The following is a 27338-nucleotide window of genomic DNA, read 5'->3' as shown; positions in this document are numbered from 1 at the left end:
TAACTCACTTTCTGTCAGGCAAGCTAGGCAAACTTTGCGAACAGCAGTACGCTTTTTTTTTCTAAATTTAGTCTGATTTTCCGCGTCCATTCCTGAAATTTACTGAACTTTGTGTACGGTACGTCCATGCCTTCATCCGCGGTAGTCTGCTAAAAGTTTACCGATGTTTCAGAGGCCCTCTGCTTCCGCCATCGTGACGCATTTTCGATTCTGCTGTCTGACATGTGTGACGCATTCCGCTGTGAACTAGCCTGACAACTTCCCCACCTCCACTGTTACGTGTCGTGTTGCAGCTTTGGTCAAATCGGTGCCAAATTTTATGTTGCAAATTTATTAGCTTGTCATGCCTTGGCGAAAAGTAGTTTGCAATCAGCAAGTCTCTCGAGGGTCTTAATTCGCTAGGAAACATTACAGGAAAGGCACAACAAAGACACGAGTTCCTTGGTAAGGTAACAGTACTCGGCTGTTCGTCAGTCAGTTAACAAAATCCATTTTTTCACTGTATTTACGATATTACCGATACAATATCAGAGTTATCGAACACTAAGCACTACGTTCCGTGTGAACCCCCTAATATCATTTTTCATTGACACCAATCGAGTAATTTCTGAGATGAAATATGCGTTTTGCAGAACAGTGTTATTCTACACGTCATTAAACGGCGTTGTTCAACTACAGAGCTTATACATCGTCAAATGAGATGAGAAAATGGTCAACCAGTAACTCGGTCGATTCGTATCGATACCTCGCTAGTGCTGTACCAATCAGCTCCATGGAACTGCTGTAATGGAATACGCCTTCCTCATATGAGCTTGAGAAACCTTGTTATCATAGCAACTTCCACAGCATCCCTAGGTAGCGATCTCTTTCCCAAAGGTCTTCTCTCAGATCAGACAACAAATTTGCTGACGTCAGTAAATCCACCGTCAGCAGCTCGCGTCGTGTTCGGACACCAGCCCACCATTTCGAAAGCACAGAACATTTTATCAGGATGCTCTTTGCCCGTCTCCCAGCGGCATTATAATAGTCCATATCTGACCTATCGCCTCGGTCGATGCAAACAAGGACGACGGATGCCCGAACCACACCACATATTCAACAAACCAATTATCAGCGTTTAATTTGTGCAAGTGGGAGATTATTGGACAATTCACACTCCATGTTATGTGACAATAACTTAAACCATTATGAATTATGGAGAATTAGGACACTGTAATGAATAATACACACGCGCACATAAATGGTGTGCTGGATATTTTGAATGAGAAAGGTGGAGACACTGATTTATGGAACAGGATTGAAGAGCATTGATCTTTAAAATTAGTTGAAAGTACCTTTTGAATCGAAGAAACAGATTTACACGGTCTATCTTAACTGTTCTTCAACTGGGAAATTATTGGGTCCAGAAGCTTCTAAACATATATGAGTAGTTTTATACGATTAATAAGCTATTAGTATTACTGGATTTCTGAACTTTGCCCGGAAATGGATATTTCCGTTCCCAGGTCAAAAGATAGACGTGTCTGCCGTTAGCCGTTTATAACGGTTCCAACTGAATACGTACTATACACTTTTCTCACGTGAGGACGGGAATAAATTCAGTTTCCGAAACGTCGCGTCCTTTTAAGAATTCTAGGCGACGGCCAAAGCACAGAAATGCACTAATTCTGGTAGGGAAGATTACTAACCGTTTGAGTTACGTTACAAGAACGAACGAAGTCCACGACGGAACAGATTTAATTCTCAGCGGTTACAGCTGGACAAAATTACAAATAATGCACCTTTAAATCAGTTGACAATTCGATATGCGATTATCGTTACTACAGGAACAATCATTCAGAGAAAATACTAAAGGAAGATACATGAACAGGGTGTCACCATGACAACAAACGATATAAGGTAAATATTTTAATTGAACAGATGGCGAGGAAGGCAAGAGAGCATGTGGCCGAAAAAGGACAAACCAGAGTAATCTGTTCTGTCGTTATGTCTCGGATGCAGTCATGAGTGCTGCATTTGTTTTGGACAATCTCTCTCCCATCACGAAGCAACTCTATCGCTAGATCGATTTCGACTGCCAAATTGCACTTACATTTGATCAGATGATAGTTTTACTATGTCGACTACTACAACAAAACCATTATGCCGTTACGTAATACCGTTTCTTAACCCGTTGTGGACAGGTTTGCTCGACATTAACACACCGCCTTCCGTGTCAGTGAACCACGTTAATTTCGACAACATTGACGACGAGCAGAAGAAACAGCGTGTCTTGGCCGAGGTGGCAGACATTTTACCCAAAGCAATGGAACATCCACTTTCATTTCACATGTCTTCGATGAGCATGTAACTCCCAGGGTCACTAGATGTAAAAACGGAAAAAAAAAGCACCACTGGCCTCATGATTTTTCCATCGCCATAAGAAGGAAAAGCCTTGTTATGGAAGTGGCTGTATTTCAGAACTTAGGGTGACGATTCGGAAATGCATTTCTGATTGTCACCGACAGACACTGATCTTCAGATTCGTTGAAACAAGGTCTGCTCGTGTGTTCGTGGTAACTGAACAGCAATCGATTCAAGATGCACTGTTTTAAAACATTTACATTCGACATGGCATTTCAAGAAGGCTGACAATAATGGGGCATAGTTCATGTAGATAAGACGAATAATCATACAGAAAGAACAAACTCTGAAGGCAATGCAGCTCTACGTCTCTTACAGTAAATAAAAAAATGCATGGCTTCTGAAAGGCAAATGAATGCCGGTGTAGAAAGAAACAATTATTCACATCTGCAGCTGGACGCCAAGTTTATTTTCCAACGAATGCACAGGATCTGAAGAAACAAAAGAGTTTTTAAATTTCTTGCTACATATGATGAAGTCTTCACAGTCTTGAAGCGTGAACTCTTTGTTATTACAGCAAGACTCAAAAAACCTACAAAATCTTGATCTCCGGGCTTCTTTTAACTCGTTCGTGTTGACTGACAGTAATTTTAAGCGACATTTTCCTTCGGTAATTACCGTGCAGTGCAGTCTCTGTCCACATGGGCAGAGACTGCACAATCAGTTACATGTCAGTCTGTTACAAGCATGCTGAAGAGCTCTGCATCTAATCTAATCTAATCGTGACCTTGCTATTAAATTACACTGTAATGACCATGGATTTTTCCTATTTTTACAATTAATGCAAGAGTAATTCAGACGAACATCAGCTATGTATATCTCTGTTCGTGTACATAAACAATTTGACTTCTGACTGATACATAATCAGTCATACTTCTTTTAAGACTCATTAACCTCATTTTATGAAGAGCATCTAAAACACATTTAAAAATTTGGTACCAACCTCAATTACTAAGACTTGTCGGTCAGTGATGGTTTGTCCAAGTAGTTCGTTATTGCAAGACAAACTGAACTACATTCTTGTGGAAAATCAACGATAGGGCAACTCAAGGAACGAATGACGAAGATAATCGGGAATCTCCCAAGTTCACCACGTGGAGCCAGGTCAGTGAGATGGATCATACGACGTGTGAGGCTTGTCCGTCCTTGGATGCAACGCTCGAGAAAGAAATTCCAGAACGCAAAGGAAGTCAAGTTAGTTAGTTAACTGGGTCTGACGTAGTTTCCTATTACATGCGAGTGGCTCAGAATTTCCAGCAAGGAAGTTTATAAAGACACAACTATTAGATATCTTCCGTTGTAGTGCCGTACTGACGTCAGTCAGCGACATTTCCCGGGAATTCAGGTGGGAAAGGTTTGCCAAGAACGGAAAATTCCATCACGGGGGACAAATAATTAGGCAAATTATCACTCCACTACACTTACAGTTCATATACGTCATATTTAATAAAAGTTTTATCGACAGTGTACATACAAGACTTGTAAGAGAGCAGGTTATTATGTTCATGGAGCGCATGCAATCGGAACAGGTCTGATGTATCCTTCTGTCTCCTGTTTTAAAATCAAAGATACGTCGGTAAACATTTGCCATACCACACGGAGCAAAATCTCATAAAGTTATACGATCCTCCAGGACTGTGTTTCGAGTAACCAAGGTAAATAATTCCTATGCCGTAATTACATACGAGATGAATGAATGTAAAACCATGTGCGTTCTTAACCCCAGCGCCAAATGGACGTGACTGGGAAGTTTCCGTCTACAATAAACGCCTAGGTGTGTATTTTCAGGATTGCAGCTTAAAATAATTATGCATTTCTCGTCTCTCCCATGCGTGCTACATAAGCCACCGACTATCATAACCAAAACAATATACGTAAAATTATTTATTAAAGTAACAGCACATGCGACTTCGAACACCTCTGATGTTTTGATTATCAACAGACACATCTCTGTGTAAAATCCCATTCTGACCTCACTACAACATGAACTTATTAATAGTTTATTTAACGACACTTGATGAGAGAATGATAGTGTAATTGGAAAGGATATGGAAGGAAGAGGTCGTGGCCTAATTTAAGATACTACCCAGGTATTTGCCTGGAGGGACCGAGGAAAATCACGATAGCCGTTGTCCGGGCCGAGATTTGAACCCGGGACCTTCCGACCAGGAAGGAGGGGAGACTCGACCACGACGTTCGGTTGCAACGTTAAATGCACCGTCTCTAACGCAAGGCGTACGTAACTACAAGCTGAATAAACAAATATCGAAGGAGTTACATCAATCCTGTACAGCCCACTGGTAACTATGTGTACCACCTGCCTTAGTAATTAATAACTTTGAATTATGCTCACACACTGTATTTGTGTGTTCCGTAAGATTATCATTATAAATAGCGATTACTTCCCTAAACCGAAGTACGAACTGATCTTTGTAATGGTGAACTGTTGTGTTTTCTTTGCGGTGGGAACCAATCATTTAAATATCATCTTCCGCTTCCAACAATCAATGTATTATTTCTCGACGTTAACAGGTGTGTCTGTATCCTATATACTTTTGCCGTAAGTGGTTTAGTAAGAGAGCTGTCAGATTCTGACTGACTTCCGGTAATGCGAATCCTGTTATCTGAACGCCTGATTATTTCGGTTCACATGTACGAGGTCGCCAGTTCATGTAAGGGGTTCAATACGCTGTTACAACACTCTGATATGGAATTCCCAATTGCACTCTGCAGAATCGCAAAGTAAATGCTGATTACACGATTTATATCACAAATCTAAAAGATAAGATATTAAAATCATAAACCCGAAAATCGTTGTACCAAGTAATCGCTTATCGTCTTGCAGTTCCTGCCGTTTCTTGGATGAAGAGGCACGAGTCATGGAAACGGCGAGGTCTCCCCTCAGCAGCACGAGGAAGTTCAAACAAGGCCAACTAGAATATTGGCTAGCTAGCTGCATTACCTTTCACTTCCACTGGAATACTGATTTGTTTATGTTCGTTTTATTGTCACATTAATTCCTACGAAGAAAACTTCACAGCATCTACTGTACAGACATGTAAGGAGGATGTATATTTCAAGGTCGTAACAAAATATTCGCCCGATTCATTAGGAAAATCATGAAGTACCTATATCATAACAGTTATGATGACAGCCTTGTGGGATGTTCAAGGCGATCGTCCTGATGATGGAGGCAATAAGCATATCGTAAACTTCTACCGACTACACGACCCAACATCCCAGAACAGAGTCTTCATACTCGCAGCCTTGAGAACTTGACATCTCACATGTCAGAATAACCTTTAATGTGACCTAAACTTGCACCAAGTGTTTGCGGAATAAAAAATCTAGTTTTGATTTCGATCTCGAACGCTGGTACTAAATAAAATACACGTAAAGAAAAAGGTCACGCGTCTGGCGACAGCAGAGCAGACAATGGACAATGTCCGACATAACTGCACTGTAATGAAGTAACAACTGCCACAAGGCTTGACAGAATCATGAATACAGGCTTCACAATTTACGCATTACTTATTACATGTAGCAGTTTCTCGTTTCGATCTTGAATGCCAATATGTTGCGCTTTCAGATTACGCCGTACGTAATAACGTAATAAGACATAATAACTAAACTAATAAAACAGTAATATCAGCGAATACCACAAAATGGACACGCCCACACCAGTTAGCACTGAGATTATTACTGCTTTTAATTTTGCCATATTTCTTTTCGATTTTATCTCAATCACAGACTACTTGGGCCGAGGGTAAAATATCAAAGAACATGTTAAACACAACAGCCCCGGAAACTACCTAAGACATTCTAACATATCCGCGAGTTAGTACATTCACATCAACAAACAGCCCGAACAGATCTTCGTCAAGAGTTTGCACTCCATTGCTTCTGGGATTTCCTGGGGTAAAGAGGGCTGGCGCGTGAAGCCATCTCCACCTGCTTCTTAAGCCAGAGAATGCGTCACCCACACATCATATACAGGCCTACTGAAACGGTTTCCAGTCACATGGAGACCGATAACACGAGCTTTTAAAGACGGTCGAAGCGTGACGCTAATTACTAATTTCGAAGTCTCCGAGTGCGTACAACTTTATTATAACATCATCCACGCTTTATGACACCGTAAGTTTATTTTGCCACCATGTCTACGGGATCGTTGCAGCCATAACAAACTTTTATCACTGTGCCACTATACACGCATATAAAGTGGACGTCACCAAACTGGATGCTTCAAGACCACGGAAAGGCTTAACCCCCTTCCCGTACAGTGCGGCCCTAAGTCACCAACACAGTGATGCGAGTTTTCAGCTGTCTTCACTCGTCTGGGATTAGCTGTTCGTGTTGCAAAGTTTCAAGATTCTTCTGTGACCTTGAAGTAGGAAATATGGTGACGGCCACTGTAGTAAGTGACACAAGAGATCCACAGCCAGTTCTAGAATCCGGTTTGAGCCACTTCTAAAATTAAATATATATCTGAAAATTTATATTTTTAAACAAAATGATGCAACATGTTTATTCCATTCATAATTTTGTTACTTTGACTATGTCGTTAAACAGATAATGTCTGGATGTATTAAAGGAACAAGACACGTAAAAATAAACACATTAGAATATTTATTTGTTAAACTGGGGTTTCTTATGTTTGAGAAATGCCAAATTTCATAAATTGAGTTCTGCTACGCACTAATATAATTAGGTACATTAAATAAGAAGGGCTATGAGGGGATGGGAGATTTAGTACACGTGAAGTGAAAAATTCGTACAAAATCCAATGGGATTACATGCTACAACCAAACAAGTAGGGCCTGACTACCTCATTGCATCTAACAGTGTTGAGTAGTTGAAATTTCACGTTTATGTGAAGCCTCAAGGTAAATAATAAGTGTTATTTAGTCCAAAAATAATTTATTTAACTAATTTGTCTTATTTTTTCACTATACCCTCGATGGTCACAAGCTGACCGAAACATGCAGTGGTAAAAATAAAACACATTCATAAAATAAACTGATGTGCAGACGGACACACTGCACAGCACGATGCCTCTCATTGAAACTGGTGGTGGTACGTTTCTGGGATAAGCGGTCAACTGGACCCCACACAAGCCGTGGTGCATGGCCGATAAAGGCTGTTCAAAACAGTTCGGAACAAATGTCAAATAACTGTTAATTATATGTTTAACAGACAATAAATTATTGCAGTTTGATCGTTAATTCAGATCAGTGGCTCGCAAGTCCAAAACCAGCCAAGGTCGACGAGATTTATTTCGAGTCAGAGCATAAACAAATGACGTAGCGAGAGCGCGTGCGAGCGATCGAGTCCACGGCTGGCGCTCACAAACCACAAGACACGCCTCAGCTTCCGGCAGCCAAAAACTGCGGAAGGAAACACGAAAGTGGAGGGGCACTAATGCGCTGGGTTTAGAAACAAAGAGAGAAGAGACAAGGAAGAAATACAGGAAGGGCTACATAAATAAAAAAGAGAAAGGCAATCGAAAAAAATACAGAATGATTCTATTTTGGTGGTGAGCTGTGTACCCTAAAACAATCATATAAGCCCATGCAAATTTGGGTTCGCAAATCCTTAGTTTTCAAGCTTTCTTAAGTGTTTGGATTTGACGGACGAAGGGCTTCGAGAGCGGTGAGCATAAATAGTAGTTATGTGCTGTGTCGATATCTACGCTCACCAAACTCCATCCGTTCATCTGACAGGTCTCAGCCATTGGTTATCAGCTATCATACGGCCAGTAGTTATGCTTAGTAAGCGGCATGTCTGTCAAATGCCAGCACGCAGGAACGACATCAACTTGCAGGCAGAGTACACATAAATGAATTCAACACATTTAATGTGGAAATGACACGTTCGTACAGCCTATTACATGAGGAAATTTATAGAGAAGGTAAAAAAGGGATCAAGCAAAAGTCCTTACTGCTCACGGAAATTGAAACTGACCGACGCTTCAGAGGTACCATCATCAGGAGCCTGATCGTGGAGGCATTAAGCACCATTGAAACGTCGGAAAACTTCTACCAGACTACACGGCACAACAACTCAGAAGACAGCCACGAGCTTCAGTTATCTCGAAGCTGTGTGAACCATTATAAAAGATTTGTTCTTTTTCTGTAATGAAGTCATAGAATTAGACGCAAGGAACCGATGACGACAGAGAATGTAAATGAAGTTTCGTTCAGTCCGAACATTCGTGTAGGCCTAAGCAATCAACGTGTCAATTTAATCAATCAGCTGTTTAATTATGTACATCTGTGCCGGACAGCCCACCATTCGATGAAGCAGAGAAATGAAAGTTGTAACACTGCTTGAAATTGCGGTGTGCACATGTCCAGAGAAACAATCTCTGTGTCTCACAACATTCTGTAACACTGCCAACTTTGATGAAGGTGGGACTGCTACTGATTCCATCGGCGGAGGCGTTGTTTGTGGTAGAAGGTCGTTTCAGCAATAGTCACTAACATGCCAGTGTTTGTTATTTCTCACATGATCACATTTATTATTTTATATTATGCATACTCCACTCGTTGTACAGCTGATTTCTGTATTTATGCGAACACATCTGTCCTTCTAAAAGCCATTTTTCATCCCCCCGTCGACGGCTTTATTTTCGTGCTCCGTTGTCTGGCGGCAACCAACACCTTTCGCCTCACGGCAGTGAAGGATACACTTACAGACGTTGGTGTCCTGGGTTGTAACGCAAAGCGCACACGGTGATGCAGCCTAGAAAACTAACATCGTAATCGAATCACCCAATAGTAGCCGTCATCATATTGCATGCTTGAAGGACACAGCAAAATCATACAACGTTGCAAAACGAACAGCGGAGCCCATGTGAGTGAAGACAGCTCGAAACTAGCAGTGTAGCAAAGCTCATTGCCAGTCGCTTTTCTTCAACAATATTGCTGTAAAGTTTCAGAAAATTTATTTTCTCCGAATGCTCTGAATCCCAATAACTGTTTGAAACAAAATTCTTCAATGTTCAAGTTACTCAATACAACGTGTGAAAATTATACAAACTTTTGGGATTTGCTAAAAGGCAGGACATACAGAGAGATGGCCAGAAGAAAAATGTTAAGCACAGCAACACCGTGTGACCTTGTTGTATCCAAAGTACACGCGGTGTCACAACCCAGAAGAACATTGATCCAGACTAAGATTTGAGTCGTAGAGCTGAGGTATTCGGGAAGAACCCGCTATGAATGTAACTTCACAAACGTATTTAGTGCTTTTCTCAGTCACTCCAGACAAATTTCAGTAAAGTACCTTTATTATTTACCTTACATTACCATCCATAAACACCCACATGCATCATTCGACGTTTTTGCCACTTCAGTTGAAATAACATCATTACATGACCGAAGAACCATACATCCTAACAATCTGAGAATCTTTGTAACACTATTGCATGTAATACACAGCATTAATATTGTACTAAAGTACTGTGCACCGTAGCGAAGATGCAGTGGAGACAGATCCTTGATACAAAGTGATAACCGGACGATGCAGAGCGAAGAAGTCATTTGCTTCCTTCAACTTAAGAACCGCATTATGATTTGCACAATTACAGATACGCTGGTAATCACACCACGACTAACTCAGGAGAACACAATTCAAATTCCTTCACTTCTTACAAAAATTTTTTTAAAGCATCAAACTATAAATAAACAAATTCGCAAGCTAGTTAATCCCTGTGTGTCTGTATGTGTTAACTTATATATTGAAAAGTTTTGCTAAAGCCGTTAAAATCGGCAATAACTGGCTATTTACATGAGTTTCTGCTTGCAGAACTGAGGGTGAGGAAACAACCAAACTGCCCTGGTTAACTTGCTTTCACTTGGGGTATCCCCCAGTGAGGAATCCCCAGCTTGCCGCACAAACACGTGGTAGATTCTCCACCACACAGCCAGACACCCGACCCACGTTGACGCCATTTCCGAAAGTTAAAGGTCAAATGTCATGTACTTGTTCCAAATCGTCTCAAACAGAAGTAAATATACACAAAAAATGTTCATTCGCATAAAATTCACCAGTTTTTGATTAACTGTACATTCATTCTGTTTTTTACTCGTGTTATTTTATAACACGCTCAAGTCTCAGTGGGAATCGGCCTTATATTCGCACAAAACATGTCCCGGTTCGATACCGGACGCGTATATAAACTATAATGGTGTTTAAATTTATTTTGACGACCGTCGGACATCTTGGAGTTACTATGATCACTATATGGAACACTATTAAATGAAAGTTGAAATACTTATCTGTTGGGCAAGAGAAGTATACACAGACAAGTTTCGTGATTTTATGCTTTTATTGCTTGTTAATTACAGAAATTATTATAAGTAGGTTTGAGCTCTGATACGCCGCAGATAGCATATCTCCGTTCGATGTGTTGACGCCCCGTCCCCAGGGACATACAACCTTTTGAAATTTCTGAGAACACAACTCGACATATCTTGAGGCAGAGCGTATTTTTTACGCTACGAAGCACCGAATGAAAGTAGACTTCAAAATTTTAAAAACCAACAGAATCTGTACTATTATAATAATTATCAGTTCGGTGTAGACAATTACAATGTACCGTTTTATGGCAACAACTTTTGATACACGTTATGTCATCAGGCCATTTTTATCATGGTAAACCTGTACAGAACGACACTTTCTATTATACAAAACATTCAGATTACGTCAAGTAGAACGTCGGCGACACGGTGGTTTCTGTAACATTTAAGTTCGACAAAGGATACAAAATATTTTCGAAATATATACAATTATATTTAGATATCCTTGTAGCATAAGATTATTCTGAGCTTACATAAGAACAATATCATATACTGAATAATGGATTAATATGAGTGTGAAAAGTAAACTTCGAGGATCGCGTGACTAAGAAAAATCACACAGAAACAAATCCCCCGAGACCTTCGGAATGCTCTTGATATATTATCGAAAAGCTATCTAGCTTATCCATTAATTGCGGTCTAAACAGAATTACCCATGACCCTTGTGCCCTGTTTACTGCAGATTAAATGTCCTTGTACACTCCTCAGCCTAATACCATACATTGTTCTCTCATTGGAAAAATCGACGACAGTATGACTGTAAAATGTGGGCACCTTTTGTGACAAAATGCGACCCGGTTAAAATATATAAAAGTTAAATGGGGTGTGGCCGGTTCTATTCAGGCCTGGTTTTTAATTTACTTCGAAAACGTGACTGATTTGTCGTCATTGTGTTAATATTTTCCAGCAAGCAAAGAAAACGTAGTTTGACACAAAATGTCTAGACACCATTATAATCTCCCACCACATTATAAACACGTGCCTAGCAAAGAAGGTCAAAATTATAAACTTATGTCGTAACTGCAGCGTTATTTATGTTATTAAATGCGATGGCCTCAAAATGATCAATAATTTTATGAGATGAATAATTATACCAGATCATGAGCTGTATACATTCCACACAAAATTAACGCATTACCACTGCGTATTTCCTATGAGGCTATGGAATTGATTTTCACACAATTTGGTATGAAGAGGTATACAGTAAAAATTTTGGGACGAGTTAAATTTTGGTTTGTATCTGCTTAGCATAACCCATACTTTATATAAATCTAAAATTAAAAAAGTACAATATATGGAGCTCTTTAAGGTCCACTATCTTTAACATGACATATTTTTAGATATGTTCAATATTTAGAAAAACAATAAAAGGAAAGCCATTTCTGAACTGAGTAGTGCGAAATCTGAAATCTGATCAGCATTGTAACAACAGAGATGTATCTACAGTCAGTTAACATATAGTTCACTGCAGTGTACAAATTTGAATGGAACGCCTTTGTGAAATGTATATATTCCAAATTGAAGCGTACCTTTAGACTCTTATTATTAAACCTCGATCATACGAGGTTTGACAGAAATTTGTTCGACAAGAGTATGCTGGGAAACAGGCAATTAAAGTGTAACATAATTTTTCTTACTAACGTTTGTACTTAACGAGCATTTGTTACTAATTGATATGTTGGCAAAACATTATTAAACACGAAAGTAAACAAAGCAGGCTTGAGTACAGTAACACACAATCTAGAGCTCAAATAAATGCTGCAGTTCAAAATAATTAGTGGATAAATGATTTTAAAAGCGTTCTTTGGACATTGCCCAGTGTCTAAATTATAAAGCTGCAATGTTTCTAAAGCCACCTTCTTATTTCTTCATTGGGTAAGAAGGGGAAAGGGGACAGAAAACCCGTTGGCCCCCCAGGTTATAATAAATGAGATTATGTCACACGTATTCCAGTTTCGTAAATTACTTTAAGTTACGTTAAATCTTCGTTTATCTAACTGCCAAGGTTTTGGAGTGTCGAATCGTATGACCTGCGATTTGCGACAGAACGGGAAGGTATGTGGAAGTGGCCGTTGCCTGTTTGCGACATCTTCGAACATACTTGGGACTGAGGAGAAAAAACCCACCAAGTTGGAGAGAACAGCAGGAATCAAGACACAGATTTAAACCTGGGACTTCCCGACATACGACTACTCGACTGCAACATTCACAGCTTACAGTTCATGGATCGATCCTACACAAAATCTATATTTTGTAAATAAAGATGCCTTTCTGCTTGGGAATTTCGCCCTGTCATTGCCAATCAGCCTTCTCACTACCCCATATAACATTTCTCCTCCTTGACCTATTTTCGTCGACCGCAACTTCTTGTCAGCTGACGTCACACGGTTACTCCGGTGTCCATTATCCGTCATTTTTATCATCTCGTACTTTTCCTCGTGCGGGATGTGAGTAGCAGACCCCAGCTGAACGCTCTATAACAATACAGTGCTCACAGGAAGAGAGAAGGGAATTAATTCTGTAATCATCGTCGAAACGTCACAAAGCTGAAGTATTTCACACGCAGCCGGACACATGTCCGGGGAAAACTTCAACCGGAGGTGCAAATTAACAAACATGTCGTGGCACACACTGGAAATGGCTGCTTCAGACAGTCCATTGGAATCGGACCATACATAGCACGGAACATGCTTCTTAAGCTTAGCAAGAAACTGTGACCTAGAATGGGAACTAGGGGCTTGTCCGGTTGGAAATGCGAAAAAAGAAACCCATTGCGATACGGCCCTATGAATAAAGAGTGTCATTCTTACTGTCATGGATTCAAAGTAATGCATTTTATTGGACTGGAAAGAGATATCTGTTCATTTCCCAGCTATGTTCGTCCTCAGGTTATTGATCTCACATTAGTAGTGAAGACACATTTTCTTCTCGACTTAAATGCCTTTCGATGTAGTCTCTGAAGAAACTAGCTTTAAGACAGGAACACAGACATTGAAGAAATTCATGGAACACTGGATTTCCCAGAAGAATGACACCAGCTTGCCGGCTGCTAAGACGCTTAAAAAAGTTTAATTATAACCCTAAGCTTTAAATGCAAAACGCAAAGAAACAAAGGCAAGTTCGTGTTCAGTTAAAGTATACATACGATGACTATGAGGGTTTCTAGCGTTTGAACAGGAAGGCATCCCAGACAAACGCATATTATTTAGCCTATTACACTAAATAATAATGAATTCATTGTATCTGACGCTATACGAGACGCATTTCTCCCTAAAATAACGCAGTCTTTTCCACAGAAAGTAGGGAATTCAGGCCCTGCACGGGAGACCAAGTGGCGCAAGATGTCAGCCAACCTCTTGCATTCAAATACTAAGCGACTTCGATGCTGACAAAGGTGCAGATAACTGACTTATCGATTGGCCAGGATCACAGAGCATATCACCACGTGATCAACACGTGCTATCGTGACCCCGTGTCACTACAAAATGGACAAAGTCTGAAAATTAAATTAATTAATTAATTTGGATCACTCTAAAACGTAATTTATGAACGTTATTTGTACTAAAAGGTATATTCAAACCGAGTTCATCTGATAAAAATACTTGCCTGGATAATATGAGAGCAGAAACTGACCCACAGACAAAAAAGTTCTTCCCAGAAGTTATGAAGTCCATATTCCATCAAAACTTTCATTATAAACGGCGACGTTATCAAGAATTAACACTTCATAATTATACAGTTTAGAGGTCCATTTCTATGCATAATTTTTACAGTCATGACCTCAATTTTCGGATCGTCGATTCCTTTGTAACTGCTAACACACAAAAATGTTTCACACAGAATTTGCTGCACGTAACTTACGTAGTCTGTAACCAACGAACACATGTCAAGCTCCCAACGCTTAGTAGTTTTCAAACGGAAAGTCAAATTTAAAATTCGCGAACGCAAAATTGTTTTACATGAAAAAGCTCTCTACACAAAGGTTGGACAATTTCTAATGTCTATACCACGCATAATGTCGTGCTCTACATCAAATGGGAATTTTGTATTTCACACCACCATACTGGTAACACTAAATGCATTAAATCAGAAAGCACAGAGGTCGAGTAATCTGTGGTGGTATGATATGCATACCACGTTTTATTATCTGCTCGGTTGATTTTGTTTGTTTAAATTTTATGAGGGGGGGGGACACACGAACGTCTTACCGTGCTTAACCTTCCTTATAAAGTAGGAATAACATTAAACACTACTCTATTTTATGGGCACGTTCGCAGCATATCAATAGGACGCTTGTTACGTTCGCTTTCCCCGTCCGTCTGTAATCATAAAACATTCTCGAAAACGGCTGAACCGAATTAAATGAAGTTTGGTATGCTATTCCATTGGAGACTAGTACAAACTCACTGTACTTTTGAGATTTTTTACAATCACTTTACCAGCATGATGTCTTAAAGTCGTAAAGTGGGGAAGAAACACACGTTATGCTCGTGAGCATACCAGACGAGCACCTGCACAGATTTTGTCATGAGCAGTTATCTAGAAACCAAGGTGATCTTGAATCGAGTGTCATAGGAAAGGTTGGGAGAGTCCATTACATCGGTATGGACCTGCTTCTGATTTCAGTTTTGTGCCTTACGGTAGAGATTGTTCTTGGTTTGCGTTTTAAATATTACACCCTGTATAATATGCATGAACTTGATTCTTGGTTTCATACTTCACCATTTGGAACTCCCAGAACTTAAGAGTTTCTGCCTACAACAGGCACAAGAAAGGAACGAACGAACGAAGGCAGGAAGGAAGGAAGGACGGAAGGACGGAAGAAACAAGAGTAGCTACTGATATTAATAGGCCCACTAGCTGGACTACGCCAGGATTTAACGTACTACAAGTTTACCTTGAAAACTGGAACGAAAGTAGTAGAATGCTCTTAAGCCATAGCTACTGAATATCGGATACTATTTGTTTAGCATCAATGTTGCCGTCTATTCCGCAAGATTCAGGTTCGAATGCAGCTATGCCAGGGGACCGGTCGCTGATGACCAAGATTTTGCATGGGCTTCTTCAGTTACTTCAAGGTAAAGCCGAGACAACAACTTAAAAACAGGTCGCGAATGGCTGTCTCACTTATGCTCTTCATTTTTTAAATTACTGTATCCTACGATGTGAACTGGTAAATACTGACTGGCGTTTTAAAGGAGTTTACTGCTTTCACTTACGAAACGTCTGTCAGTGTCTACGAGGTCACCCGGCGCAACATCCCAGGAGACAGCCATCTTCATATTCATTGCCTCCAGCAACTGAGATTCACCTATTTATGATTAATTTATGAATGATTTCAGCTCAGGCATAACAGCACCAAATTATAGGATGAAAAATTAATTGGACCATACTGAGGAGAACAACGTAACCTCAGGATAGCAGGACTTCCTCAATACGAAGCAAGAGTGCTAACCACTTGATCGTGACGTCTGATCTTAACCGGCTTCTAAAATACATCTGCCACGATGAATTCTACTGTTTTACGTATAATATTTTTGGGAAACTTGGGGATGGAAGTGGATTTGAGTAAATACTTTATAAGCCCCCGCGTTTTCCTGAGTGTCTGAGGAGAATAACGAGTAACCACTGACAAGACAGCGAGGTCCTAATACGTCTCTCCAATGCTAATGTTTACCACCGAGACACTCGTTCGGTATCATGACCGTAATGTTATTTATGCCACTCGTTTACTGCAAAGCATTTTAGTGTCTTCCTGTTAAGTATTCATAAAGAAGAAACCAGTACGAAATGATTCAAAGCTCAAGGGCATAAACGCGAATTTATATTTCAGAAGAAAATTATATAACATTCCTTACGTAAAGAACAGATCATAATAATTTAGCAACTAAACGTTTCGGATTATCTCGTTAAAATTCTCATTTAATTGAACTATTCTATTTATTACTGACAAATCCGGGAAACAATTCCTTTGCTATTTTTAATGCAATCGTATTCATGCCGCATCGAAACGCCGGTCTTCCGTTCTGAATATGTTTGGCGTTTTAGAATACCAGTAAAAATACAGGCTGTCTCAAAAAGTAATACACACATTATAATATGGTGACCGCTTGTCTGTCAGTTTCTCACCGCTGCCAACTGAGCCACGAAGCTGACGGTGGTTATTTTGAACACCTACGTTAGATTCGCTAATTCACTAACTGCCAATGCTGGCGTATGTAATGGTTTAGTTTATTAAAATACCTTTATTTTATTTTGGAAACGTTCTGTGTGGTCCTACTTTTACTGTATTTCATTTGCTAACCCAAATTACTTGCAGTTTTTCATTAATTGAAGCCACGTCTAAGTTACAATGTACAAACAAAGTAAAGCATTTTTATTATATGAAATTGAGCATGAACGTGCTAATTCATGCCATACCCTTTTCACTGTGTACAGGATTTAAGATTAAGTTACTTATTATCTTCAAGGATTCCAGTATGCATATACATTTACGTCATAATCAGCAGAGAAGTACAAAGTACGTTTTTTTGTTTTATTTATTATTCATGTATACTAATACAACTTCAATATATTTATCGTAATCTTGCTGTGTTGTTTTTATTAATAATTATCGACTGAACTCCGAAGCTCAGCGATTTGTGTCACGAATTTCGGTAGACAAGGGAATTCCCGAGAACTATTCAGATTGACCGGAAACAAGATGCTTTCATGCAACCAAGGAAAGATTTATAGTGCATCGTAGCCCACAAAGAGACATTTTGTATTCCCTGTAGGTTTAAACAGGCATTGGTATTAAAAAATAATACTGCGGTATGATGCTACTTCAGTTGCATTACCAACTGAGTCAGAGAGACTGAGCCAGTTGTTTTACTTTTCTGTCTATAGATGGCGATAACATATCGCCGTTGATACGCAACATTCTCGATTATGACCTCGAAACCTATAATCGAAGTGAAATTTTTTCAGATTTTAAACGTAATTAATATGTTCTTTTCTCCAGAATGGAAAATTCTTTGAAAACTGAAAGAAACAAATTAAAATAATTAAAATAATAATAATAATAATAACAAAACAAAACAACGCTCTTCAGGAGTCTTCAAACAGAATACATTAGTCTACGTGACTACAAGAAGTTTCCGGACCAACAACGTACAAGGAGACTTAAGAAATTACCATTTTGCAAAAGAGACGATATAAAACATATGCAAACCTCAGGTTCCCGCTATAGAATGTCACTGTGAATATTGTGTTGCTGGCACAAGCGAATAAACTGAAGGCACAACGGTGAAGCAGCGTTTAAAACAAGGTGACATATCCTAAACCAATGGACGAATTTCGATGAAATTAAGTAGTGGCCTGCTGGTGGGGGTCCACTTTGCAAATTGTAGGCTATATGTCAATAGCGTTTATGAAACATTTTTGATGTGTTCAGGGATGAACAAAACGAAGGTGGAAGAAGACCATAAAGCTGCCCTGTCCCCAAGTACGAAATTTAAGACGTATGGGGCCATGGAGGTATAGCTCTACGCGTTCTTAGCCTCGGAATTATTATGATGTAAACTGTATAGGCCTACTGCGAACTTTATTAAAAATACAGGTCTGATGGAAAAAGAGTACGGATTCAAAACATTTCTTGGAGCGCTCCGAGATTTGCTAGGCATGTTTTCTAGTTTTTCTAAGTGACCGACTAGTGAGCCAAGGAATCCTAAACAGAAACAACCGAACCAATCAAATCAACCAAGCGACCGACCAACAGAATGCAAATGGACTTGACCTTAGTCAGTTCAATTCAGTTCAGAGCGTAGGCCTGTCTTCGAAAGCGATGCTAAAATTGCGCTTTCGCCTGAGCAGAGCCTTTCTTGAGAAGCTAACAGTCTCTCAGATGGTAAAAATTCTCCATATTTAATACAATCTCTGGATTCATTATCATGTTTATGAAAGCCAGCCTCCAGCCCCTATCTTGAATCAGATTATCCAATCTACACCTTTCTATCCAATTAATTTTAAGATATACTTTTAATATTATCTTCTCACCTATGCTTAGGTATCCCAAGCGATGTTTTCAGGTTTCCTGAGTAAAATTTTGCATACATCTCTTATATCTCGTATGCGATAGACCTTCTGCCTCGATTTGTTTTCCCTTTTAACAGGTCGCACCGTCCTTAAAGGTACAACTCCGTCTCAAATAACGGAAATACTGCTAAATGTCAAATAGCAGGGTTTGAATAACTTATAACTTCAGTCGATCGCTCAAGGCATTAGAAATTATTCATACAATTTCTCATTTCTCTTACAAATTCGCAAATCTGAGGCTTCACCTGAAATCATACCTAAAAACATTTGTAGCACAATTTTCCCATTATCGTCTACACAAAGTCTCGCAGCAAATTAATTACAGGAGAAAACAAAATGATATATACAATCTACTTACAGCCATTCTCATCGAGAATGAATGCTGGTATGACACTGAAATCTGTAATTAATATTATCAATTCATTTTTCAGTTTAACTCATCGCTGATAGACCGTCACATTTTACCAAACGGAGATTAACACAGTATCTACCGTTGACCTTAATTAGATAGAATTATGATTTCAGTGACGCCATTTTAAATGAAAAATAAAATTTCTGGCCACAAACCCTGCTTTATTTCACCCTCTTTTATAAAAAAAATTATCACAGTCTGTCAAAACACGTTAACGTGTTGCCTTTCATGCGAACACATTGATGTGTAAATCAGCAGGCACACGCGGAGTTCTGCTTTAATTCAGATTGTCATCCGATGGTATGTCGACTAGAAATGTCATTCCGAGATTCAAGCCGAAAGCAGTTCCCCGGACCCCAGTGCCTGTCATACTCTGCAGGGGTCTGTTCATTATGGCTACACACAGTTTCCCGTTTCCATGATTGAAGCCTGTAACATCGTTAAACCGGAATGGCCGCTCAGAGACGCAGATAAAGTGATTGCATGAAATTCTAAAGGAGTTACCGGGGGGGGGGGGATATAGCACAGATAGATGTGAGTGCCAAATTATCCTTCGAGAGGGCGTCGTCATATCGATACAAGAAAAAAAATTTGACCATACGACTAAGCACCAAGCCATAGCAGTAACATAAAAGGTTTTGAGGTAAAGTTCCATGCATTTATGACCTCGGCATTAGATGGGGATAATGCTGTATAATTACGAAATGGGAAATTATACAATTAGATGCAAATGGGAAAAAAATAATATACAGAATGAGTCACAATTAGGATCTGATTTAAAGAAATAATAACTCTGAAGTTAAAACCCCCCTGAAGATGTGACAAGACGCACACCTTATTGGTGAAAATTACATTTTTTTTTTACAATTTTCAGTTTTTTAAATGCTCAATATTCGAAGTTTCCTTCATTTCAGGTTTAAAAATGTTTTTAAAATCGCACCGAATTGTGAGCCACTCTGCATAACTAAAAATAGGGAAGGGGGAATAGATTTAGTAAAAGGTGTTAGGAGGGCAGTATTCTGTACAGGAAACGAAACTAAAAATTAACTTGTTGATTCAATAGACGGAGGTGAGTAGTTAGCTTCAAGTCCAAAATTAAAGTTTTTGGGGAATTCCTCAAGACCTTTACTTTATATCCATGAATTTGCATGTATTGCAACAGGAATGTGGTTACAGTTACTCGTATGTTCTACTTTTATAGAAATAAGTCAAGAATAAATGGACATAACTTATTTTTATTTGAAAAAATACAGCAACACGGGCAGAGAAACAGCTACATATCACCACTTACTTTCTTCCAGACTAATACGATATTGCCGGAATGCATTACCTCTTCATGAGTGTAGGTTTAACCTATAAGATGGCAGCGTTAAAAAATCCCCATTTTGGACTGCGTTTTACCTAGAAACCCCTCAATTATTTTCTGTACACTTTGCGACTGTTTAATTCCAACAAGCGCTACGCTCTCACAACCAATTCTGCTGCTTCTTGGTCTGATACTGTGGGGTGTTCAGCGTTTTAGCCAGTAATTCTCACTGAATCAGTCCTGTGCAATGAGAGTGGGCAGTGGGAGACTGAATATTAAGAATGGCGGGCCGTCTGCTGGCGCCGCAGTCTAGGCTGGACTGACCGGAGCCCATGAAGTGGGCGTAGCTCCATGATAACTAACAAGATTCGGAATACATTTCATTTGGCTTTTAGACTTAGATGACAACTCAACGAACGAAACAAATTTCTCTCTTCGATTTCCTAGAATTATAATCTTTTCCTTCGCTGAAATTATACAGCTGAATGAAAATCAAATGAAGTAGATATAACGGAACACGCATCATTGTGTGGCAAAATTAACGAAGGACGGATTCAATTTCTGTATCCACGTGAGAAATTCATTATTTGCCTCAACGAATTAATTTATTCCCTCTTGTCAACTTCAGAGAACAAAGAATTTCTATTCAAATCCTCAATGGGTAATGAAAATGGGTGAAAAATATCAACGAGTTATTTGCGTGACTTGTTCTGAACCTATCTGAAAAAGCACATCAACAAAATGTAGCAATGTATTGTTTTATTATATTTTGTAAAACAGAAGTCACGTATCAAAAACTTACTTAACAAGTTAGATTTACACACAGTGTGTGTATGTGCGTGTGTGCGCACGTATATGGCGCCAAGACAAAGACTCATCATCTACCTCACCGCCGTGAAAACCTCAAATCTCACAAAATATTACGGAATACTCAAAATGTATCAACCCAACATATTTTGGCTTCTACTCCTTTACTTTTGTTCCTTAATTCCAAATATTATACAAATCAACATTTTACCTGTTGCTTTGTATGGCTGTGAACTCGGGTTTCCCGCCATAACGGAAGAGAAAAGTGGTAAGGACCCGAGAAAGGAGAACTGACAGAAATACAAAGAAAATGCACAATTTCAATGCCACACTAAATGTTGTTAGGGTGATCAAGTAAAGGAGGATAAGATGGGTTGGGCATGTAGCACACGTAGAAGAGATGAGAAATGTGTATTTAAATTTAATTGAAAAACTTAAAGAGAAGAGACATCTAAGAAGATCTTGACGTATATGGGAGGACATTAAAATGGACTTCAGACAAATGAGATGGATGTATGGACTAGATTTATGTGACTCAGGATATGGTCCAGTGGCGGAATTACGTAATCAAATATTATAAATACCACGTGCCGATATTTCTGCGGGGTTTTGTTTCTTCAAAATATGAGTCTTCTTTGCTAGGATGATGGAGAATACCACAGGACGCCTTACGAGTGTCCGTGTGACGCAGATTGGACTCAGGTCACTTGATACGAGAAAGATACGTCATTGCCCTGCGTTTCTAGGAATTGTTTCCTCAGACTTCATAAATAATGCTTTATAGAGAGTAGCTGTATTCTCAATGCAGTTTTATTCAACGTTGCATAATCAAGAGCTGCCAGGCAAAATACGTATTAATTAGCGTTGTATCACAACACTCTTAATTACAAAGAAACACTTTTGTAAATGAATGCGGAGTGTTCTAATTCAACTTGAGGTACAGAGAGTTAATTAGTTACATGTTTACTCTTCTTATAACCTCGGTTTAAAAATAAAATGTACGGTTTATATATTTAGACTGTTTTAGTTTGAATGAAGTTATTTTGCATTCATGACGACAAATCGATGGTTCTGATGGCTTTATCCAGGGATGTTGAGCCGTGTAGTCTGGTTGAAGATTTCCGACGTTTCAGAGTTGCTTATTGCTTACATCATCACGACTACACGACGCAACATCCTAGAAGACAGCCATCTTTATTCTCGTCCCAGTGAGAGCCTGAAATCTCAGCAGGAATAAATTTGTGTGTGTGTGACTCCCACAGTTCTTGCCGTGACCACACCTGTGACTCTGACGTCTGCCAGCGGGTTGAATGAGGAACTCAACGAGGTTTACGAAAGAGCACCACTTTCGTGAAACACATTCCGTCGAAGTAAAGCTTTATGCTCTTCTTATTCTTATCTGCCAAGTTACAGGGTTCAGCCTTCTATGTTTTAAATTCATTCACATCCTTTCTTTGTTTGCTTGATTCGGTGTGTGATTTCAGTATTTTTTGTAGCAAAAATGTTTTCGCTGTCAAGAGACTTTGGAAAAACACCGGCACAGGACGTATTCGATCGTCCGTCAAACATGTTCATCTCCTAGCGTTCGAGTGTGTATTTTTGTCCGCCTACATATGTCTCTTGCGTGTTTACACAATGCTCGGCGTCAATCCACCCACATGATTCTGGTAACACCAGTACCTCACTCACTACTATCAGTCTGCGTAAATTTTTTTAACTATACGGCACATACAGCAAAAGAGTTACCAATTAACAGTTGCCATAGTGATTTCACAGAATAGGCGCTATCGAGTAGCTGAGATGGAAGTATGAGATTGTTGTCTCGTGTTCTTCGTATTCAGCAGTTGGAATTTCCTTTATGTTAAAAGCAACATCAGGACTGTGATTATACAGCGATTCTATAGACAGAAGTCTTCATTTATGCGAATCAGAATATAACACGATCCAACGTCTGTCAGACACTGCATGTAAAACTGTTCAAACCGTTTTCGAGCGGATCCACAGATCAAGAATATCTCAGTATACTGTATCAAACAGAATAGGTGTCTCCCACTTCTTTGTCCGAAGACAGTGGAAGATTCATCCTTTGAAATGTTACGACATTCCAGGTTTAAAGATTTTAGGTCCTAAAGAAAGAAAGTAGCAATACAAGACCATCGCCGAAGATATTCAGAGAATTTCAGGTGCTCACGGCTGGGGTGTGTAGATGTCTGTCTTCTGGATTGCAGCGCCACACCCGCCACCCTGAGAACCTGATATCTCACCAGAACAAAGCCACCGTAAAATTTATTCATGTCATGAACTGGAAGCCTTTGGCGGTATGGCGAAATAAACAATCCCATTACGCAGACTAAATGTCAAATCTGCAGTTACTCCCAACACATTCTGCTCTGATTACGAACTAGATTGAAACATAATCCTTCTGAACTACTTTGTTGGACTATGCCAGAATTTGATCCCCCAAGCACGCAACAAAGCGCTCATATTCTGGGAAATCAACGCATTTCCTTGAAAACCCACGGCCAACTTTCGCTAAATGGTCTCCATATCCTCACAACTTAATGTTCTAGACTTTCTCTAGTCGCAGTGTTGTACTATATATCTTCTATCGGCGTCTGTTTTATGCGTGTCACTGCAGTATATATTCATGTCAGACTGCTCTTTGACATTATAGTGTTCACAGTTTTTGGTGTAAAACAGATAAATTAACAAAAAATAAACCAATTCGACGTCATGACAAATAGCCTGATGGACAGGAACGGGTCATTTGAACATTATAACATTCAAACGCAGGCTAACTTAATGTTTGCATTAGTTTTTATGTGACTAGTGGGTGGAATGGTCCATTGCAGAAGTATGGGACATAACTTCAACATCACGCGGGTCTCATATCACTAACTCCAACGAAAGTCACAAAGTGCTTCAGAGATATGAACACGACTCGCAAAACGAAATCATACATTCCAGTGGTTTTCAATCTGCGGCCCGCCGATGTGTATTATACGGCCCACGTACATTTCTGCACTAATGCGTGTCATTCATACTACGATTTCTTTTTTACGTTACATGAAGGCAAGTTGCATACCTATAAGGGGCTGGTAAATGCATATTATTATCCTGCCTATGCTAAGTGAACTTGTTTGGAATATAAAAAGAAGTGCACACATTAAAATTTCCGCCACCATGAGCACAATTTCTGCCAAATGAGGGCTAACTATGACAGCACAAGGTTAGCTAAAGCAAAACCAAGACATAAAACATCCATTTCGAATTAAACAAGGTGTCAGGTAAATAATGTTCAGCTCTACTCACCGTGTGTGCGTTGCTCCAGCTGTTCCCAGGAACCAGCAGTGAGGGCACTGCTGATGGCTTGCAGTCGTTGCCAAGATGGACGTCATTTGTGTCGATATGCACTTCCTCACTCACAAAATTCATCGCACACATCAAAATACAAACGCGGTTAAAACACTTTGTCCACATAACTTAACAGCCACAGTTCACACGGAATTCGTTTACCCGCCAAGTTCATCACACGCAATAAAAGAGAAATTCGGTTAAAACACTTTGTTTCCGTAATAAAACGACGCAAATAGCTACTTCAAGTTCAGCTGTCATTTGTAAAATGCAAAAGCGAAAGGTTAAGCACTTATGTCTTTTATCTCACAATCCACTTCCCTAAGACCCAAGTCAATGTCATCCGGCCAGTATTTCCCATATCAAGTCAAATGCTGGTCTAATTTGTTTTACATCCTGTTAATTTTACGCCCACATACTTTTTTTTACAACAGTTCTACTGTCCGAAAGACGATTTGTGCAGAAGCATTTATGCTCAACTTATTTGACGTCCCATACGTTGAAACTGCAACTACCCCCTTACCCTTCATAAGGGCAATGAAATACTAATTATAAAGTTTCAGTGTGACCTGTAGCAAACTAGAATGGCGATAATCTATAAAAGTATTTATATTACTCTGAAGATGACTGTCTTGCTAATATCTGATTCAAAAGGGCACATTTACAAAATTTATCTTTAGACAGAACATAACAATACATAAAACTGTGTACGAAAATAGTCAAAGAAATCGGGCGAACGTTTCATGGGCAAATAATGTGAAAAAAAGTTCTGGACGCAACAATTTAAACTGATCACTTACTTTAACCTCCTTAGCTACAGATATTTCCCTCAGGAGCTTGTTTTCACTTTTAAAGTTACATTTATCCCTCAAAGCATGAAAGCGTCATCATTCGGGGCCATGATGTTAAAGCACGTAAATGTTTATTACTACAAACTCTGCAGCATTTCTTACGCGTCCACATTTTAATCGATCTAACAACGTATCACAAACTACGGCGCTTTTAAAATACGTGACCCGCCATACATCCCCTAACAGAAACATGGTTCTAGTAGACACGAGTATTATATATTAAGCTCTTTCTCGAGTAGGCTGACACAGCGACCGCTGCAGTCTCGATGGCAGTCCGGCAGGTGCAGAAACACGAGTTCTTGATATCGGCTGATTGTGCGTCGGTCTATCAGTTGAATGCCGAGATCAACAGTGAAATGGGACTAGTGAAATACCGTTATCCGTTGCATTAACAACTTGGTTTTAGACACCCAGTATAAAAATGTGAAATCTACATAACATTTTATTACACTCAACGACTTCCATAATAATTTTTATTTATAGTTTATTTAACGACTCTTTTCCATGAACGAAATTATAGATAAATCCTTTAGAAGAATAATTTCAGAACATTTTATGAAGAGTTGTATTAAAGATGCAACTTTATTAAAAATTATCGACCTTATAATCATTGTAGTATATTTCATACAGAATTCACATGTCCCATTTCCGTAAAATACGATAATATACATAGATTAAACCAGTGATAGAGCATTTGTGCCTAGTTTAAATTTCGAAGATTAAAATAGAAATGCACAAACATTCTAATTCTTGGACTTCTATGATAGTCTATTTATTACGGACAAACAAAAGTTATTACTGTCGCCTATTACTTTTAGTTCACAAAAATACGAACAACGGTAATTTCATTAACATTCCGGATACAATAGAGTCCACCAATTCGTAAAAAAAACAATAGCAAAGTCCATTTAATTTTATTTCTGGACACATCAGTAGCTAAAACCTGTAACAGCTATTTTTGGCGAATTAATTTCCAAATGAAACAGTCAACATTGAAATGATATGAAGGGAATGTTTTCACGTATTCAAATTAAAATTTAGACAAAAAGAGCTCAAAAGTATTTCCATTGAAACTAACAACATCTTTCTCTGAACTACATCGATCAACATAACGATACTTTGACTCAACTACCCCAAAATATTTTACATTTGTCAGATGTGCCTGTAATTTAAAAAAATGGATATCAAATTGACTATTAGTTCCCAACATTTTATGCGTACGTGAGGTTACAAATTGCTCTATTTTTAGTAACAAACATTTTCCTTAAAAATCCCCTGAAAACTGTTATAATACATTAAATTACAACAAATTAAAGTTTTAAATTAGTGATAGTAAAATAGAAAACGTAACTTACAACACTGACGCCGAATTTGGAAACGCACAAATATTGAAACTCGGCGAAATGCAGACAAGTCTGAACAAGAAGGAACTACAGCCTTGAATGACTTTTTCAAGGCAAGCTCACTAGAGGGCAGTTACAGTCATCCCTTCACAACGATTTGCAGTTTCATTGATAGGAACTTCTGTAATGAAGCGAATACCCTCCGCTTGCCACGTCATCCGAACGCGAACTCGTGCATCCGAAATCTTACGAACAAAATCGAACACGTGATAATGAAAATGCAATTAAATGACGTAAAGCCGCCGTCTGTCAGACCAATTCGCTCTGCTTCGGCGTGTATCTTGTGGAAAATTTTATTGTTTTTCTAACAGTTCCGTCGTTTGTACACTATGATGAGAGAAATTTCGGGAACGTAGTCGCTTA

General features: G+C 39.1%; 1 protein-coding gene across 10 annotated transcripts in view; it reads right to left on the bottom strand.

Annotated features, from left to right (window-relative positions):
- Positions 1-27072, bottom strand: part of jim (zinc finger protein jim) — a 134032-nt gene extending 106960 nt beyond the window's left edge. For 4 of the 10 annotated variants that reach the window (XM_087350222.1, XM_087350224.1, XM_087350214.1 and 1 more), the window contains exons 1-2: positions 26928-27072; positions 24680-25245 (exon numbers count right to left, since the gene is read on the bottom strand). The gene's annotated coding sequence lies outside the window, so the exon portion shown is untranslated. Of the gene's footprint in view, positions 1-24679; positions 25301-25521; positions 25898-26927 lie in introns of all 10 variants that reach the window. The other 6 variants (XM_087350217.1, XM_087350219.1, XM_087350218.1 and 3 more) reach the window with 6 other exon arrangements.
- Positions 27073-27338: the final 266 nt, after the last annotated feature.

This window comes from Zootermopsis nevadensis, unplaced genomic scaffold, assembly GCF_977971745.1.
Source record: "Zootermopsis nevadensis isolate Lab colony 2312 unplaced genomic scaffold, Znev_1.0 Znev_ptg000017l, whole genome shotgun sequence".
NCBI classification, from domain to species: domain Eukaryota; kingdom Metazoa; phylum Arthropoda; class Insecta; order Blattodea; family Termopsidae; genus Zootermopsis; species Zootermopsis nevadensis.
Note: the sequence above shows the minus strand (reverse complement) of the source record. Positions and strands in the feature narration are given on the sequence as shown.